This window comes from Wasmannia auropunctata, unplaced genomic scaffold (genome assembly GCF_000956235.1).
Source record: "Wasmannia auropunctata unplaced genomic scaffold, wasmannia.A_1.0 LD336055.1, whole genome shotgun sequence".
NCBI lineage: Eukaryota > Metazoa > Arthropoda > Insecta > Hymenoptera > Formicidae > Wasmannia > Wasmannia auropunctata.
This window is the reverse complement of record NW_012026835.1, coordinates 307,518-327,050: the sequence shown is the minus strand read 5'-3', so window position 1 is coordinate 327,050 and position 19,533 is coordinate 307,518. Positions and strand designations below refer to the sequence as shown.

The window sequence follows — 19,533 nt, the reverse complement described above, 5'->3', positions numbered from 1 at the left end:
ATGGGCTTTCGATTGAAGTGATCTTGACCACTCTAAATTCAATTCAATTAAAATCTTTTCGCACAAAATTTACGCGACTCGAAACCCGAAACTACGAACATTAAAATCGCCGCACATTAAACACGCGGGAGCACGATCGAAATTATACTGTTTATCGACAGAAGATCGACTGTTCAATCAGTTAACATTCGACGCGAACGAAACAAGCAAAGCTCTCCCGATGCATTTCCCACACCGCCTTAATCGCACACTTATTTGCCTATGTACGACGTAGTATGCGTTTCTCATTTGCATGTACGCATCAACATACAACACAAATTGCCTTGACGATTGCTTAACATCGGGTTTAGCGTAAACACGTACGTTACCACATTGCCGTATGCGTGAAACAATAGTACGCGCGTGTGCTATTGTCTTTAAAATTAAACGAAAATTAGGCCAATTTTCTTAAAAGTTTAAATCGGACAGATAATAGTTAATCAATAATGATAATAGCTAATCGAAACGAACCTCAACACGATTTATAACAAGCAATATCGTGGCGGACAATCATCTGTTCCAAATAAATTCACTGAGATTAGGCTCAGAAATCTGATTAAAATGTTACACGATGATAGAACAAATTTAGGCTTGATTATCGGTACTTTACAAGTACGAGATACTACAAATTAAGTCTCTTTAATTCTGAGAAAACAATTTGCGATGATATATCGAGTACGTAAACTTTTTCTTGCTACGATATTGCGGTTCTTCTGCTATCCAAGAAGAAAAAGCCGCAAGATTTTATATTCTGTCAGGGACGTTTACCTGTAGGTACTTACATGCGATGCGTGTATAGTATATTACGATGTGCTCCTCTGCACTCACTCGCTTTGCGCAACACTCACTTGTGAATACACGCTTAAATACGATCGCGCGGTACTTTGTACAGCACACTCCCGACGTTACGCGTGACGCCGCAAAATATACGACATCGTGCAAGAAATACACGAGGTATTGTCACTAAACTATACTTCTTTTTCTATACTCCAATTATTTAATCTGGCAATTTTCGTGTTCGCTACTCCGCGCTTCTCGTTCCTCGAAAATGAGGAACGGATTACACATGCGAATTGACAGAAATTTCGATGTACGAATCCAAGCAACGTTATCGGAGAAATCATCCGTCGCGATGAAATGACATTCTACGATTCCCGTCCGTCGCCTTCCGTCTTAAGTGAATAGACCGCGCGGAATATCAGCCTCGACAATCAGCCGACATCCCGATATCTTGATGAGTCTTTGATATGTTGTCGTTCGCGAAAGCTTATCGTGAGTGCTGATAATCGTTCATCCGTCGCAACGATCGTATAACGACAGATCCGCGGGCTTGTCGCGTCTCCCGACACTTGTCGCACTCGCGTTCCGAAGGGTAATGCGACCTACGCAACGCGGCCTCGCGCCGCTGCATATGTACCTACTCGAGTCTCGCCGCGCGCGGATTACAAAGCAATGTAAACACAACGCCGACCACGCGCCGAGCGTTCAATGTACTTTCAGTGAAAATACCGTTCAGTGAAAATAGGTAATATTTAACGTATATGCAATATAACGAACGGCGAATATTTTTTTCGTTTCTCAAATCGATTTCCCGGAATCACGCAATTTCGCACCGGATACGGCGCACATCCGGAGCGGAATAATAACGAGAACTGGAGTTTGTCTCTTCCGCGCGAAATAAAAACTAACTTTATTTTTCCAATTTAAACTTGATAATTCTTTTTAGCCGAGCAATTAATCACCCAAGCTACGAAAATTAATAACAGATGACGGATCGATACACATGTGAGCGGGGGGGGGGAGGGAGGGTTGAATATTAATTTAAACATTAATGGGCCTGAGCGCGTCAACTCTACCTTTTGACCGCATGTAATTCGAAAACTGTTTTGTGACCTCGACATTTTCGATGTTAAAATTTTCGGCTCTAATTAATCTCCGGAATATGTTATTGAAGTATTGTACGGTGCTCTCGTGACATATATAAATTTTTCAGCAAATATATTTTACTCTAAGCTCGTTAGTAAAAAAACAAAAATATACGAAGGAGTAAAGCAAAATTTTTTGTTCTCAGCTGTTCTCTTGAGCTTTACGTTTATATCAAATGTAAAAATAGTTTTCTTACTTCCGCGATATTAAACTCTAGCGAGCGATCGATTTCGCTGCTTGCTTCTTGTCCAGTTGTAGAAATCAATTTGATGACAAAAGAATAATATACGCGCGCATGTGTGTATGTGTGTATAAAATCTCATAAGTTTCAGGAGATTGCGATTGTCCAATTTAGTTGCATCAATCGGATAAAACCGATATGGCATATGCACACATATGCGCGCGCGCGCGCGCGCGCACACACACACACACACACGCACACAAAAATAAATAGACACACATAATATACATATATCATACATATACATATAAATACATGTACGAAGCTTTATATATTATAACTTGAAACCATAAACTTAAATGGATAAAACTACAGGAGAAAGAAACTGTCTCAGTGTACTATTTCTTGTCAGTGTAACTGTGGATGAGTGTGTATGGGTATACGTGCAATACAAGTAAACCATGCAAGCAAAGAGAAAAGTTCAAAATAGACGAAGTTTGCCCAAGAGAATTTTCGAGAAAATACGAACTACGCTTCCTCTGCCGTTCTATTGGCGTTCGATTACCACATGTAAAGGAAGCTTTTATCCTAAAGAGGAAATATGAGGAAATCCATCTCATTAAAGATAAATTATTTCATGAATTTAACAACGATTTTTCTTCGGTAAAAATTTAAGTTCCTTAACACTGAAAATATTGAAACGGATTTTTTTTGTTACTTTATAAGAATGTTTAATATTCTGCTATTAATATCCATGCTGTAAACTTTCTTCAGCAACATTTGATGCTAAGCTTGATTACCAAGTTTAAGTATTAAAAATGCGACAGATGCCGTATTTCCCCGTTCTTTCTCAAAGGAAATTGATTTAAATGATTTCATATTACAGTGTTTAGATATTAATTTTTTGTTTAAGTCTCTAACAAAATACGTAAAACTTATTAAAATTACTAATTTAAATATTTACTTAAATTTAATTACATAGCTAGTCACATAAAACTACACCGAGAATAAAAAGATAAAGACAAATTTTAAACTGAAGAAAAAAAGTTGTAAAGATAACGACTTTCTCTTCTTTGTAACATTAAAGGAATATTATATCTTTCCGCATAATGTCTGCCATAATACCGATATAAAGTGCAGAAATTGGTTGAATTTCTGACAGAGAAATCTATAATAACGAATAGAAGATAATGTAGTAGGACATTGGCACGAATAAGGAACAAAAGGACGTCAGTAATGAATCGGCAGATTGTCAGTAAAGGATATCCCTGGAGAGTCTCCCTTTCGAACGCGTTAATGAGGATTGAATTCATTACTTGACAGTGGCTAGGTATCAATTAACGGAGTAAAAGCCCCGCAGGCCACTTTTACATCGCACCGGCTGCCAACCAGAGCGATCTCGCACTGTTTCAACAGGCATTCATAATTGAAAGCAGAAAATTTCAAACGCGCTAAGTGTCAGGAAGCTGTTTTTCTTCAACATTGGAAAAATGTCGCGTCTGCGATTTTTATTTTATTACGAACACTGTTGGTACCACAATCTCGATTCTTCAACAAACTCTTCGATCATTTCAGATAAAAAAGAATGAAGAAAAATATTTTTAGAATAAAAGCTTCTCAATATAATTTGAATGATAGAAATTTATGTAATTAAGAGATTTTCTGAAAACTTTCTCTCTCACGGAATAAATGTTTCTAATATTTTGATCGAGATATCGTTCATTGCATAATATTATTATAATTTACCAAGTATGTAAATGTTTTTTATTCAAAACATTTTTGCTCGATCTAGAATCAAGGCATAGGAGAACTATAACGATCTTTTCGGATCTGAGATACCGTATTTTTCGAAAAGCGATGAACCACGAACAATACATAAACATATTCATGACTTGAGTGTTCCATAAACCCGCAGAGTTTCACCCCAATCACGGAGGATATTCCCATCGTTCCAGTAAACCGTGCTCAAGCATGCTGCAATATTTTGTAAATATTGCAGCACGCTTGAGCGATTTGAAATGCATTACTCATCGACTATGCAGATGCAAAAATAGGTGACACCTTGAGATAGTAGATATCGGTTCACGCAGACTTTGAGTCGTCATGATAAAAACTGAGGAAAAAAAAAACGCAATCATGCCGTCTCGCTCCGCAAGAAATATTGATCTCCAATAATTTATGTAACATGTTACCCACGCGCCGCGCACTTGTCGTGTGACGCAACCAATTTACATTACACAGTCAATTACAGTCAATTTTCATTCGTCGTAAACAAAGTCCAATATATTCCGGCGATAACTAAATGACACGCGCAGCAGTTATTTTAATAAACATGATTTAGTACAATATCTAAAAACACAGAAAAAACGTATCGCTGATTGATGTCGACAAGAAAGTAGAGGAGTCACGATCTATCAAAAATATATGAATAAACGAAACGTATGCTAAAAAGTTTTTTTTACCACAGTTATTTCGCACTGACAATAACGTCATGTTATTTTTAAAATGACAACAATTGTAGAATATTTAAAAAAAAACGAAGAAAATTATAAATATTTACTAAGTCTATTGCGAATAGTAAAAGCCGTTGACGTCCCAAGTAAGTCGCGGAATTTTTCAAGATAAAAACAACGATTAAGATATGAGTGTTGACTTATGGAGACACTTTACTGTTTTTAAGGACAATACAATTAGCAATAGTTCTGGCATATTTTTAAAAGCAATGTATTTTTAACGACTATTTCGTTAACGTCGCGTCTAGCGACGTACACAAAATGTAGGATAAATTTTCAAAAATATGATCTCTCGAATTTATTAAATATTGCACTAATCCATAGCTCATTTGCTATCAAATCTAAATCTTAAATGATTCAAAGATGTTTTTTGAATAAATATATAATTAAAATAAAACGTAATTAATTATAAATTATTTCTTACTTCAACTTTACGGTTACTTTACGGGCAAACATGTTTATCTAGCAATACATTATTATTCATTATTCAATAGAAAAAGACTCATTTAATATCATTAACATCGGATATATTTTTCATTGTGCTTCATCGTGCTAGATGAACGATAGATCTACGCGGGATTTGATTGAATAAATTAATTTTGTTGCAAACCCATTCTACATTTTCAATACATCTACATTTATGAATAACTGGCCTTTTTTCGAATCGCAATGACAGAAATTATCACCTTGTCACATTTCTCGCACATCTTCCTAACCAAGCAACTATCGCCTGACGAGGATCTACCTTCGTCCTTTATCGTAAAGGATATACGAGGCACTTTCTGTCGGACGGAAACTATTTTTAGATCACCGGCGAGCTCTCCATTTGGCTCAGCGACACTTCCACGAGGAACTAAGCGAACTGGTAAATACCGGTATGTACCGCGTGCCACCCCCGTATAAATCCCGCGGGTGCGATCCTGCGGAGGTAGTCCATTATGGTGGAACGAATCGTGGAGACTCACCGGGATAACCGAGAAATCTCTTAGAAGGCACTTCAAGCGAAAACGCGCTCATCCCGTGAACCAATTGGATAACGAGCGATAAAAATTTTTGATATTTAAATAATCTGCAACGGGGATAGAAAACCCCGGGCGGAACGATTTGCTAATTAATATATCCCGTTACGACTTGCTCGTCGGAAATGATTTTTTTGTTTCTTTTGCCTATAAAGCAGTCTGTACTCAAATTTTTCTTCTTATTAAGATTATCTCGCAGAAAAAAAAGATGAGACGTGCTTGTGTCAAGAAATATGCTTATATCTTATATCAATCGAAAATGAAGGAAACAAAAGTATGTTTTGTCAGTGGAAAATATTGCGGTATCACGCTCGCTCTATTATACGCTCTTTCAATTGCGTTTCATACATCTCTCGGATAAACAATCGTATTGTCTATGGGACAGTTAATAACAATGCTAAACATAAAAGACTAACTTACGTTTATCTCCGCCTTTTATTTCTTCGGGTCCTTATGCGTTTCTTCCTTCAGAGGCTTCCTTCTTCTCTTTTTCTGCCCGAAGAAATTTTCCGAGACCAGTAATCCTCGCACAAATCCAAGCAGCACGGCGCTCAGTTCAAGCTACACGAAATTTGTTCCGTTCTCACAAAACAGAAGGCCATGACTCCTGAACGACGTGACGATCTAGAAAACAAACCAATCGCAATCAGAGATTAGATTAGATTAGATTATGAAACATCTCAGAAGTATTATTTATCTGTAGTGTATAATAGCTGATGAAAAAGTGTGCCTTGAGTACAACATAAGTTTTGATAACGCAACATGTCGAGCAGATCTAATTTATCCGATAGATCTTACGTATGATTTTTTTTTTGACAGTGAAATCTCTTATATTTATATAAAGAACAGATATATGGAAATATAATACGTGCACAATACGACGCAGTACTAAAAGATTTTTCAAATTTTTATAGGACAATAAAAATTTCAAAATTTGACCGCTCTAGAATATATGGCTCACACACATACACACATAAATCGCTAGCCTGTCGTGACTTTGTTCTGTTGAATTGATTGATATCCCTTTTATTGATTTCTTCTATTAAAGAACAGCCTGACTGATAAGCGAATAAATTCACATTTTGAATTAAATAAATGAATTTCCGAAGCAATATCTCTCCTCTATGAAATATTCAGATTAAAATCATGATTTTTCTCTCTATCTGTAATATATACACATATATGCATGTAACTGTGTGAAATTGTTTAATAATTGTTGGAAATTTTAAAATTTATATTTTGGCGAAATAATAAAAAAAAGAGAGCTATACAAATATTAATTTTTAAAACAACAATTCGAAGGCACACAAGCAAAATAATCACGGCGACAAATTGATGCCTTTTTTGCGTTCTCTGACGACAAAGAGCTCTTTATATTTTCAATACGCGATCAATTTGAGGCGAGGAAACGGGGAATTAAACGGCAGACCCGGCGACTTAACGCGACGCGTAAGAGGTCTAAGCGCGCACAGATTTGTTGAACGTTGTCACGTAGTCTTCCGCACGCATTCAAGTGCGCGGCGAAACAAGTTAATTAAGAGGACCACCCACGGCAGTATCTTCGCTTGTTGACGAGATTGGCAACGTGCCAGGTCGGTACTCGAGAGTCGATTTTCCATTTTCGCATCGTCTTCAAACGCCGCAACGTCGACACCTCTCGGAATCGCGAGCATCGATTTCCTTTTCGTTTTGTTGTAAAAAAGTTATAAAGTACATTTTCATTTGTTGATTACAGTTGATTAATTTGACAGATAAATAAAACGATTCGCGTCTGTTGGATTTCTTGAAATGGAAAACAGAGAGAGATGTTTTGCGGAGCGTGGCCTTCGCGAGTATAACTTTAACTCTACAGATATCATAGACGGAAATAGTATTTTTTTATTATCAAATCATATAAACTATATAATTTAATCATTTTCATTTAATGCATTAATCGATTAATAAATAACGTTTTATTAAATGAGAGACTCCATGAGAAGACGAAACATCAGACGTAATTTATAAAAACAGGACTCTTAGAAAAAATATATTCATATTCATTTCACAATTACATACAGCATATTATATAACGATCACTTTCAAAATTAATATTTTATCAAAGGAAGTAAGTCAAAAGAACTACATCTCGAGGTCTTATAAATTTCACCTTTATTATTTCATATTCTGTCTCTCTTGGTATTACATCCACCTACCTTCTTCTCTATTATTCTTCGCTATGCATCTGTGAACGCAATGCAATTTCAAGCTTGACCTGAACTTCACGGGGGAATAGTCTCACGCTAACTTTGTAAAGCTTTGCCCAATTACGTAACCGACAAGAACTTCGGTATGACCGGCGAACGAGTGACTTCTCGCTGTTTAGCGCCCGCAATAGAACTTAGTGCCATATTTTACGAGCTCGTAAAGCAAACGATTAAGATCGCCGCGGACCGACATCGATGCTGTTCGTTCTTCGTAGCTACGTAGTCGTCGTAAAATTGGTAGCAAATTAAATGTTATCCCCTCAAAGGTGCTTGCCATCCTTTTACGCCACTGTTTATTGCATCATGGACTCATAAAAATGTCCATTTAATTACAGATTTCAACTTGAAACTGTTTTTTGCATGAGCACAAAAGATTTTAAGCAAAATAAATTCTTCCGTCGCGAAATTTCGCTTTTCAGCATTAACTCTCTCGCAAGTTAAATCGTGAATTCAATTTCAGTTAAAATTTACTTGACTTTATAATAAATAATAAAAACTTTTGACAATCTGTCAGCGTATACGTTCAACCGTTACAACGATATCCGTCTGTATCCGTCCCTTTTCCGTTCGCTTACACCGTTTAGTTGTAATCACACCAGTTTCCCCATCCGGAGTTACGGACGACGTTAATACGTCGAACTAACAACTTTCGCGACAGAACAATGACTGCGGAACGGGGTTCTCATTACACCGTGACTAGATTAGCATGGCAGTTCATTAAGTTTGCGAGCAATGTAGGATCCGGGACGATAAATATTTACGTACTGCCGAATGTGGGTTACGTTTGCATATCGCACCCGCGGAAGGGTATTAAGAGCCGTTACGAATACTATGGATCGAGAACGACGAGGATACTACGCAACTCCCTGATAAGGGACTCACTTCCTTCGACTCTCACGCATCACGAGTCGTCCGCTTTTATATCGTTTTGCCTTTGGCCATCAACTGCCATTAACCCGTGCTACAGACCCGCGTCCGTTTGTCTTACATATACATATATTGTCACTATTCGCTTATTTAAATATCCATTACTCTCTGTGTTTTAACATATCAAATTCCCGTCATCGGAGACTCGCTTTTTCCTAAAATCATCCTTCCATTATTCTTTATGTTTATACGTACATATCAGAAACTCATATCTCTTTCGACTGTATTGATGCCTTCGATCGATCGCTGTTTTCTTTTTATACACAAAAGAAAGTATTAGCTTTAGGTACCTTTTAGTCATCAACATTAAGTCCACGCTTATTCCATGATTATCTGTCACGAGGTATACAAGCATCTGGAATACCAGTGACTAAAAATTTTGGAAGAAATTTGAAAAGAAAAAGGTCGGTGCGAGTAAATCGCGCGCTGAAAAATTACAGAATACATTCGGAATTCAATATATCTTAGATTAGAGACAAGCTCTCAGAAGTGATCGATGACGACATAATTATTAATCATTTGGTACTTATCGCGAGCAATATCTCTTAGGAATCGTGCGAGAGAATGAATGGCCTGAATGCAAACGCCGATCGATCCAGTGGGCAGATATGAAGAAAACTCGAGGGCGAGGGGATATATACGAGGAGCGGTAGAAAACTATTTCTATGACAGAGAAGCTCTCCCTCCAATACTTATTCAAATGCTTATTCAGATTCAATTCCGATCGGACGATGAGCGCGCCCGTTGAGTTTTCGAGAGCACCTCAGTGCTCTCGCCGAAGTACGCTCGTGGCGCCCGGTACAACCGAGATTCGTATATAAGAGTAAAGGCTCCACATCGAGGGAGACTCCGAGAATTCCCAGAATCCCCGTCTTCGTATTTCCTCCTCCACTGTACACGTAACATCTGTATTTGTGCTCTTGTGTATCTCGGTCCGCGAGATACTCCCGATACGCGGACGTGCCGAAATAGTGAAATACGGATCGAGTGATACTCGGCGAATTATATTATTTCGCACATGTTGAAATATGTATCCACGGCTTCGTATTCACGGGACGGAGAATCCTAACTGATCTGCCTGAGTAACCTCGGTACACTTTACATCGGAGCGCTCTAATTCGCGGCGCGAGCGATTGCAGAATCCCATTGCATTGTACGGGTTGTTGAATTATTATCTCCGTTACATCTCGTACGTGGCAAAGAGCGTATCGCGAATTCTGCACCGCAACATCACCTCGTACATACCGTATTTAAAGGGTTTTAGCTTAAGGCTCTCTGTACACTCAATCCCGCCGATTTTTTTGTTCTACAACGCCGACCGAAAACTTGCACTTCCGAGTCGACGCGACTGCGACGATGCATTCGTCTCCTTTTTTTTTCTTCCTCCGCCGACTGCCGCATTCGGCAAATGAATGCGGCTTACCACGCGTACGATCGTTTATTCATGCGTCGCTCATAAATGAATCATCGCGCATTCGCTCGTGCGCCTCGGATGGTCGACTCTCACTTCAATGACAATTACGTTCGCTTTCCGCTCGCCTTGACAGCCGCATGGAGGCCCCAAGGACGTCTTAGACGGACGTCTCTCTCGTGACATCCACTAACTTCATTCTCGTTTTCTCCCGTTTGCCCCACTTTACACTCGTTTTATTTCCTTTTTTTTTCTCCTTAAGCACCGGCTATTCAGCAAGAAGCAATTCTGAACTTTTCGCGAGTTGCTCCCACATCGCTATAAATGCTTCAGAAATTTTACGTAGATTTTCAAATAAGCTAGAGTTAAAAACTAGACTACTTTTTGGGAGATATTTCCATAATGTTACTGTTCTAAATACATCATATTCGATTATAAAGTATGAAATATTTTATTATAATTAAAAATTAAATTAAATAATTTGATCAACTATAATTAATTAAAAATTGCTAGCGTTCGATTACATTCTCGTTGAAAAAAAAAAAGCATTAAGAGATACTTCAATTTCGAGTCTGCAAACTCGACAAGCAAACTTTCGTTTTGATAAAAAGTAAAAATTAAACTAAATAATATTAATGGATATCTTTCAACGATACTTTTTCCCAACGTCCTTTTTTTGCACCCACATATACTTTTTACTTAATGAGTTGATGCAACAGCCAGTCCAATCGAGCGAGTTGCACGGACGTTCTCTAGTCTACCTCGCAACTATCGGAAATCGACACTTGACCCAAGATGTCGGAGCGAAATGTAGGGAGCTCTTAGTAGGACATTTAGTTTTAGACGAAGGGGTCTGTCAGTCGCTATAAGTGTACGATCGAGTACTAAGAACTCCAATTCCTCTGGGAGTGTCGAGCGATGGGGACGGGGCGGAGAGGGGGAAGGGCGGCTAAGATAGTGGAAAAGAAAACGACATGACCGGGAAAGCTCGACGCCGAAAGCAAAACAGTACGCGAAATAATAAGAGAGAAAGGGAACATCGAATATTTACGCTTTTGTGGACGGCACTTCGTAGTCGAAAAGACGAAGCTTCAGAATCGACCGAAGACAAACTCTCTTTACGATACTGAATCGGCGGTGAATGTCGCACGACACTTGCAAAACTTTAATGAAGCATTCAACTTCGACGATAAAGCAAGGAATAAATTTGCCGCGGCAAATTATTTATGCCTTCTTTTGTTATCACAGGGTGATTGGAAAGAAATGGAATATGAAATGTCCCGCTTTTTGAACAACTTTCAAACGGAATCTCTAAGCGTAAGTTAATGGGAACCTTGCCAGTTTCCTCCCCCAAAGACTTCGCTGATAATTCAATATAATTTCCCGCAAAAGATAATAATGAAGTCACGAATAATGAACGAAGCCAATCAATGGCTGAAAATTATTGACATCGGAAATTGCATTCTTCTTTGAATTCGGCTACTATTCCATAATTATTTACGTTACGATAACAATTAATATTAAAATTGGAAATCAATGTTTAATCTACAAAATATAATTTTAATCACCTCTTATCAGTTTGATATACAAATATCAAACTTTCAATATATCTTTCCACAAATAACACATTTGAAATTGTAAAATTCGAGACAAATGCGGATCCTTACGGTTTATATACTTAGGATGAATCATTCTCTCAGACGTGCTCTCGGCATACATTTACTCTTTTAATATTAAACTCGGCTCAGAGGAAAAATCCGTGCGCTTTTCTATCCGTCAAGTCGTTGAAGCAGCATTCATTCGGTGAAAGAAAAACATCCGAAAATATTTTCACGAATTCGCAAATCGTGAAAGTGGGTAGGAGACAGGCGCCACGAGATAGATCGACTGTCTGTGCGACTGTACACAGCGTGAAGGAGTAAGGGAAACGGGGAAGGGGGGAACGATTTGTATGTCTCTCGACGCGGCGAACAACACAGCTGCAACTGTTCGCACGTGAATATCGACACGCTCGCGACGTCGATGACACTAACGATGACATCGTTTTCAACGAAGGAGACGCCCGAGATGACGGTGATAAATTGGCGACGCTTCCACGGGAGGCGTCGTAAAGGTCAAGAGGAAAAATCACGCGCGATTCGTTCATCCGGCTCTATTTGTCCGAATAATGTATTTGCACGCTAGCAGGACAAGTCGGAAGCAAGACGATATCTATTAGGTTAACCCTAAAATGCAATCTTCAATTTCAAATTTATTTTTATTAGTTTTATTCATTTCTATCTTACTTGTGTATCTCTCTTACACTTTTGGTAATAAATATCACAAAGTTTTATTCGCTAATATTATGAAGTTGAAAATCAAAGCGCGATACAACGTGAGTTGCAACGGATAATTGCATTTGAATTATTCTATAAATTTACTTAGTTCATTTAGTTAATCATTGAATTAGAAATTATCTCAGTTACAGAACGGTTTCATAAAGTAAATTACTTTTAATAATCAAATTTTGCATATGCAAAGTAATATAATCTTTTTTTACAGTGTACGCTTTATTTTTCGCAATGTTCAAGACATAGAAAAGTTTTACAAACGTAACTGTATACAAAATTTATTATCTGAGATATCAAGAAAGACACATGTGTTTAATTTTTAATTCTTTGTGTCTTCAAACTTTCTCCACACACAATCGAAATAAGATTCTGAAACAAAATTTCTCGTTATAAGAAACGTGGAAACGTTAGCGAATATATAATGCTACTTAACATACTATTTTCTAAGAAAATTCATTGATATAAAATCAGCATGTTAAATGCAACGACCTAGTAAAAATAACTCGCATCAGATATTCCGCGAGTACGGGCGGGTTTCACGTTCGCCGAAGAGAATCAATAATTAAAAGAAAATACGATAACACCCTTCCGAGGTATCTAATAAAAATATCTTAGCGTGTGTAAAAGTGATCTAACAAGGTTGAGAAGTAAGTTCGACCTGCGATGACTTGCTCACAAAGGCGATTATCATCGACGCACGACAAGCGACGCTAAAGCTAATCGATAGCAACGTAGAAGAGGCGCTCTCGAACTGCGTCGCACATACACCGCATTACAGCGTATTGATTACGATCTGCATTAAGCAGAGGTAATTATTGTCGACCTTCGTGCCGAGTAAAACGCCCAGCCAGCCTTTACATCGGCCTACAGCAATCGCGGAACGAGTAACGAGACAATTAAGCCTGCAGGAAGTCGTAAGAGGCGACCACTCCAAATTTAATTGACTCGTCGCGATGTGTACGTTCTGTTTCCAAATTAAATTCAAATCGATTACGATTAAACGAAGCGGACAAACAAGCAGGCGACGTAACACTGTCCGTCGTTAAAATTCATCAACTGTAGATAAAAAATTACTTAATAGCAATCTGGCACAAATGCAATCGTAGACTCCTAAACTATCTATTTCTTCGATATGAATATTATTTGCATTTCGATATCCGAAGGTCTCTCCGATCCAATTCCAATTATCCGAAAGAAAAATTGGATTTAAAAAAAATACGAAAACTTAAATTTTTTATCAAAATCTTGCAATTATCAAAAAAAGTTCTTTGCATATTAATATACCTGTGGTTATAGATTTCAAATTTTCATTCCTTTTTTTCTTTCTATTTCATCACAAAATTGTGTTGATAAATGTAAGTTTATCTCAATTATTACCTTTTTCGAATTGTTTCAAATTTAAATAAAAAGATATAACAACTAAATCTTCTAAATTTTTGTTATTTTGAAAACATCAACTTGATATTATGAGGGACATCGTAACTCTGTCATCGAATCTCACTCTTCTCCCGGCTGTATTAAGAGACCGTTCTGCGCGAGCCTTTAAGGCAAACGATATTGCGAAACTGAATGCAGCTCCTACAGCGCGGCGTGCGAGCACGATAACGGAAAATTCCTTATCTCCGCGCGAGTTGCACGTTTTGTAAAAATCAAAAGCCGCGTCTTGGCCGCGCCGAAGACGACGATGGAGAGAGTTAGAAATAATTGGCGGGGTTGGGCACATGGCAAAGGAAAGCATAGTGACTATCGTTCTTGCGTTCTGACGGGAAGTCGCGACGCTTACGGCGGAAAATCAGATTTCTTTGTGCGCCGTATAGAAATGCAAGGGGAAAGAAAAAGAAGGCCATCCTTACTTGCCAGACGATAAACGAAAGAAGACGTATCGTCGGCCCTTACCCGCGAAACGCGACGAGATGACTGCGATCTCGTAAAGCCGGGGCAAAGAAGGAACTGTATAACAGCATATCAAATAAATAACGTTGTAACGTCATCAACAAATTGTGTTATATTTTCTGCATATTTATTTTTTGTTTATTTAAACAGAAACAAGAAAAAAAACGGATGGAACTCTGCGAGAAAAAAGTTAGTGATTTCCATATTCGACCACTATAGAGGTGATAAAGTAGAACTTTTCCATTCCACATTTTGTACCTCACAAGAGATTTTAAGATTTGATTTTAAAATTAATCTTTCTCTGTTTAAAACTTTGTCGGATATTGTGAACGCCGGGAAAACTGCTGTACAAGCGTCACGAGATGTAGTACTTGAGTTTCACAGTCGCGCGACGGCTCTCGTTAATATTGCACGTGGACTGGCGCAAAGCAATAAAGTTTACGCGCAAAACAAAAGTGCTAAAGATAACTCGTTAGCATCCGAGGACGGGGCAAGTAATTAGCCATATCAAACGGAAACTTCGCGAGGTATAACCCTACTACGAACGCCTCGCCTACAGTGGAAGCGGCAATAAGCTCCGTTTCCATCGTGACATCGATAATTTGATCCCTCACTGACTGTTTCAATCTCTGGAAAGCCACGTCCTCCGAGGAAGCTCGAAGAGAACGTCCACATGCAATGCCGCTCGACGACGCTATATTAACCTCTCTCATTCGGTATTCCTTTGCGAAAAATACTTGCCGCATTTTGATAAACTTATCAAAATGCACCGAGTACAACGGATACGCGCATTATAAACAAAAGTCGCGTCTTACGTTGCTGGTTCGTGGCCAATTCGCGAAACGCGAAAAGGAAAACGCTTTGTTTAGAAAGGAACAAGAAACGCAAACAGAGAGTATAACATTTCTGTTCTCAGCGGAAACGAACGAATGTAGCACACTTTTCGTTTCAAGTTCCTGTCCGAGCCACGCGATATATTTAGCTACCGTGACATTTTTCCCCAGGGCTGTCGTTTCGTCGTCGTATCTCTCATCCGCCTCTGCATCGATTTGCGGTGAAACGAAAGACGCGCTTCGAAAAACAAAGAAGGTTTTTCTTATTAACGTAAACGTCTCTGTATTATCTATGGAATAGAAATGCCCGCGAAAAACTATTCACTTTGCCAGATCCGTCTCCAGTCGTGACGTTTTTATTACATATATATAAAAATTTTTATATACGCACTTAAAGTTTAAATGACCCGTAAGAAAAATGACACGACTTGCGAATAATTGAATTCGTAAGTATACGCGATTTATTTAAAACTTTTGTCAATTAAAACGCTCATCTCTCCGTCGTCCGGTTCTTTCTCATGAAAAAAATGAGTTAAAGAAAGTTACATGACACATTCACGCTACCTCATTTTGCATAACAAGATTACGTTGTCCTCTTTTACATTCTGCTAAAGCGACCGTATAAAACTTCTAATGCTGCTTAGCTTTAAAATTTTGCATAAGCACATTAAAAATTGTGCATCAATAATATGGAGAAAGAGAGAGAGAGAGAGAAAATCCGCATTATTAACGCATTGTTGCCGCGTATCCTAAATAGCGCTATGCTAATTAATTCTAATAAACAACTCGTCTAACAATATCAAATCTCTATTCAGCTAGAAACAGATTCGGACCGCCGCTACCAAAATTTAATGGATCATTAGATACATGATTATCACATACCATTGATACCGTTGAATATTTATTGTAGAAACGTTTCAGCGTTTGCATGCTCGAGGATCTAATTTACGCCAATTTAATCTGCCGTATTAATCTGCAACTTACCGAACGCATTTCGCTATATGTATGCATGTATGTATATTTGATTTTCCTACGCACAATTTGAATTTCAATATTCACATTCGCTATTAATCTGCTTGTTTAGGAAATACGTGCACAAACGAATCCATAAACTTTGTTTGTTTAATTCGAATTATAATTCTCATTGAATAGTGTCTATAGTGTTTATCATTCATAAATAATTTAATTAATTTCTACATTATTGTTTATCAGATATTTCTATCTACTGCTCTATTGTTTGAGAAAAATGTGACGAGAGATATATCGCGATATCAGGGAAAAGCATTACCAACGATACACGCTTTTCTTGTTTGAGTTATTAAACTCGATATCGGCAATGTCGACAATCATATAAATATATGTACTTGTACAGTTTACCCGGTGCCATTTTCACGGACGACTCGATAGCAGCGTATATATAAAATATCCGTTCCATGCTCGTGACAGTATAAAACTACATTTACGCTTTTTCTCCATTGTGTAAACATGCGGAAACAATATTAAAATACAAAAATAACATCTCTAAGCATAAAACTGCTTTCAGTAAACAAAAGAACAATGGATATGGAAAATAATATAAAATGATGAGTTAAATATACAAAGTACTCGAATCCGCACTTGTATCAAATATCAGGGTGCAAAAACAAATTTACCATCGTTATTTGATAATCTATTTCCTTTTATAAAATTTTACTTTTATTTTTCCCGATAAATCCGATGAAAAGTTTAATAATAAGTAATTTCATAATCCGGAAAATTCTGGTATGTGCTCGAGCACCACCAGCTACGACAGCTTGCAGGTCACAGTCATTGGCACGCGCCCGAGATACGCAATAAGATTCCATTGGCGCAAATACGATCCGGCGATCGACAAACGCGGGGCAAATGAGAGCGATATCGCTAACCGTGATATCGCGGAAATTGAAGGAGAAAAAACGAGAGAGAGGAGGAGAGAGGAAGAGAGAGCCCAGCGCGAGCGCGGCGTCGCGTCGCCGCTGCTTATCGTCCCGCGGGAAAACAAATTTCAATTATCGTTCGTTCATTAAGCGCCTTAAGCCGCCCCGGCGGCATCGCGCGCGACGGGAAACGAAAAGGCGGGAAGGCAGCGACCGGGGGTACCCGGGGAGAAAGACAACCGGATCGATGAGGGCCGCACAACCGGCGGAATGTCCATCGCGAGCCGGATCAATACGCCCGGCGAAATTCACGCGAGTCCGAAAGCCACGCGCCAGGCGCTCTTCCGCGATGCCGTCCATTTCCACGGAATGCCACGTGCGCTTGAGAAGCATTTAGAAAATTCAGAGGCCAATGTTGCCGCGCGCGTTGACACCGTTGCGCGTGAAAATAGAGTAAATGGAGCGATGAACGGACCGTCAGCCGCTATTGTTGGATAATTGAACCTTTCGCCGAATGGAGACATTTCCGTCACGTACGTACGCTGCATCGATTAAAGTTCTCGGAGTCTGTTAATTTTACGTCAAAGTGTGCTATTTAAATTAAAAGTAGGGGAGAGAAAGCGTAAATTTATAATAAATTAATATTGAATTTATATAGTAACGGAAACATATATCATTAAATTAGTGATAAAAGAGAAATATTATAAAAGTGACAAAGTCATTACTAAACCGTAAGCTCCTGTAAGTAATCCGATAATTCAGTTCGGGTTTATAACTAGATAATTTAAAAATAACAGTAATATTTCCTTATTTACAGAAACATATAATTACATTATTTTATATATATCCGTAGAAATAATAATAAATTTATTGAAACTATCAAATTTGTGACTATCAAAATTAGGGAATTGAGCAAATTATGTTTTTCTATACATTGTTTTTTTAATTATCTTAGTATATTAAATTATAATTTATTAAATTTAGAGAGAGAAAGAGAGAGAGACTAAATTATTTTTCTTTAAAAGTAGAATTTCAATAGATTTAACTCGTATATAAATGCACGTGCACCCGCATCAGTGTCCGTATTAATTTTACAGAAGCCGGAACTGTACTACTGGTAAATATCAAGGTTTGAAACGCAGCTTATTGCATACATGGTGGACGTTTATCGTCGCGTCCCACACCACTTTTGCATTTTTCATTTCGTATACCTACAGCCTGTCGTACATGCGTCAAAATACAAACAAATCGACTAGACGCTCATGGCGAGAAAGAGTCGGACGGTGAAGCACTCTTTCACGTGACATCAAGTATCATCGTGGATGTAGAAATGTGCAAGAGGTCGTTGCATGTATCAGTAAAATTGGACATTGATTGGGTTAATTTTAATAATTAAACTAAACTAAATTAAATTTGAATAATTTTCTACAAATTATATATATTTATATGTATATATACATAATTTTCTCCCTTTTAATGTAGTTTTTATATTCTTATTTATATAATTCACGTTATATCGCGATTGTAATTTAAATATAGCGCATTTTATCCTACATAGACGGGATTTGCATTTTACCCTACATTCGTCACGAAATGCTATATGCGAAACGTGGAAGATTTCACACCTCGTTCGACGCAGCTCCAGCACGAGGGGAGCGAGCCCGCCTCGTCTATTTCCGGGACAGATAAAAACGGCCGAGGGGAAAAATAAAAATTGCCAGGAGCAGTAGGGTAACGAGAAAGTAGGAGCCATAAAGCGGGTCGTAAAGATCGCGAAGGATTCGTATTTCCGTGTTCGCGCCGACGAAAAATCCGAGGTCGCAACGTCGCGTCGCGTCGCGCCGCGCGCCGCGCCTCGCCACGCCGCGCTGCGCCGCACCGCGTCGCGTAATGCAGGGTGCGCGGCTAGTCGGGTTCACCTGCAACAAGGCAGGGGTGCATCGGATGCAGCGATGATCAATAACTCGAACCGCACTCGGCCGTCCTCATCGACTCGCCGGATCTTAGGTTAGTTCCCATCCCCATTTCATCCGTCCTCTCGAAAGGATCCACACGCGTGTTCGAGACACTCACTGAGATGCTTATTTCCGGATTTACTATTTGTATTTGTAGAATGGAGTTTTGTAATAAATCAGGTATATATTTTTTTCTAGGACGGTTGAACTATGAAACAAGCTAGCCCCTAGCTGCGTAATCTGCCTTCAGTTGATTTTAAAAGCAATCTCGACAAGAAAAGATTGCTGTAACTCCCTCGAATATGGAGCAGCTTATAAATACATCGCTTTGCGGTAATAAATATACGTATAAATACTACGTCTCTCTC

The 19,533-nt window shown here is 38.4% G+C and overlaps 1 protein-coding gene across 1 annotated transcript in view; it reads right to left on the bottom strand.

Annotated features, from left to right (window-relative positions):
* Positions 1 to 19,533, bottom strand: part of LOC105450771 — a 122,471-nt gene that overhangs the window by 82,916 nt on the left and 20,022 nt on the right. Inside the window, exon 2 of the mRNA XM_011690772.1 lies at positions 6,099 to 6,302. The gene's annotated coding sequence lies outside the window, so the exon portion shown is untranslated. The remainder of the gene's footprint in view (positions 1 to 6,098; positions 6,303 to 19,533) is intronic.